Consider the following 1,823-nt stretch of genomic DNA (forward strand, 5'->3'; position numbering starts at 1 on the left):
GCGCTCTCTGTTAGGCACAATTACTGGTGTGGCCTAGGCGATTAAGACATGACGACCAGAAAGAAAGGTCGGTGACCACTTCTAAATGTTTTCCACATTCCCTATCCAGAGGCTTGAGAATTCCTCCCCCCAGTTACTGTTTTATACTCGAGGTTAGTGGTGGGGACTCGGACTGGAAGTGGTGGGGGTACATTTGGGAGAATTACGTGGAAAACTGAATGAGGAAAAGATGCACAAGTAGAAATCCTTTTGAGGAGAGAGATTCTCTAGCAATAAAAAAAAATCAGCATTTCCATCGGTGAGGGCACTGAGATCAGAAAACATATCAAAGAGAAAGACTTAGGACTCATGAAGATGCCAGAGAGAAGGCCGTCTGACCAACTGGGGGGTTTTGACTCGTCTCCCCTTCTAAAAAGCACACAAAAAACTCAGCTTGTGCCCTTAATGAGCAAATGTTTTGAATTGCTATGCAAAGTGCCTATGGAAACTTTTGATCCAAAATTATTAGTTCAAAGAGTACATGTGGTAGGGATTCCCTTAGTAGAAAATAAAAGGGGGGGGGGTGCATCTTAAAAACCCAAATTTATTGCAAACTTTGCATCTATCACTTGGTGCCCAGATGCTATGATTATTTGGACAGGTCAAAAAATATTGCAAAAGCAAAGCAAAAATTAAGCCCTGTTTTGCTCTATCTTCTTATAAAGTGAGGCTGATGACTGTCTCCTTGATGGGGCTGGGGGTTTTATCAGACCTCATAAAATGTGATTGCATTCCCTCCGCTCTGAAATCACCTTATTTTAATTTTCACATGAAATAGGGAAGCAATTGGCAATTTTGTGTGTACATTTAATATCACAGGGTTCTTCCCCGCCTCTCACCCAGCTCCCAGCCCCAGGCACAGCCTTGGCTCGGTCTCTGGTGGGCCTTACTAGAGAGGAGTCTTCTGATTGAGGAAAGGGAACACAAGAGGAGTTAGGAGCTAAAAGGAACAAAGACCCGAAAACAGGGATGGTGACAACTCACGCGATTAGCCCTACGGTTCGGTTCCTTCCACCTCCCTGAGTGACAGGCAGAGAAATCAACAGCTCATTCAGGATCCATCAGGGGCTGGATGGCTTTCCCATGCAAATGAGGAGGGCGCAGATCAGGCTGCCAATGAGCGCCTGCGCCTGAGGGAGGCTCTGAGTGTCAGGGCAGAGGATCCCCAGCACTGCTGTACTTCACCCAGAGGAGATGAAGGCCTTCTAGAAGGGGAACAGCAGGGCGGCCGGGAATGGAGGAGGGGAGGTTAATGTATGGAAATCGTCCAGGTCACATAGCCGGTGGGACACGCCAAGCAGAGCTGTAAGAGGAGCTGTGATGTGTGTGGAATCTGACTTTCAGGTGGTGAGAAGACAGCTATCAGGAGTCAGGCAACTTTGATAGCAGCAGCTAACACTTCCTGGGCGTTGGCTCTGCTCCAGGCACCATGCGAAGGCACAAAACAGTGGGGCGGGCGCTATGACCCCCATTTGACAGATGAGGAAACATGGCTCAGAGAGTTTCAGCCTCAAATCAGTTAGGCACAGTGGGGCTGAAATTTTGAGTGGGCACCACCGGGGTAGCACCTGGGGACCACGAAACTTAGTGGCCCCGTGAAAATATTTTTACTTCTTGTAAAATCAGAAGAAGAAATCAAACTTTGAGATGAGAGAAAGTGTTTAGATATAGGATATTAATATATCTGTCTTTGCATCAATGTAGTCAGAAAACATGGGTAAGGGCCCCGAAAGGGAAGGGTGCCCTGAGTGCACAGAGTCACAAGCATCCCTGAGGCACAGAGC

General features: G+C 47.4%; 1 protein-coding gene across 3 annotated transcripts in view; it reads right to left on the bottom strand.

The window, feature by feature from the left end:
* TSHZ2 (teashirt zinc finger homeobox 2) overlaps positions 1–1,823 on the bottom strand; it is a 430,695-nt gene that overhangs the window by 245,066 nt on the left and 183,806 nt on the right. The window lies entirely within an intron of this gene.

This window comes from Myotis davidii, unplaced genomic scaffold (genome assembly GCF_000327345.1).
Source record: "Myotis davidii unplaced genomic scaffold, ASM32734v1 scaffold27, whole genome shotgun sequence".
NCBI lineage: Eukaryota > Metazoa > Chordata > Mammalia > Chiroptera > Vespertilionidae > Myotis > Myotis davidii.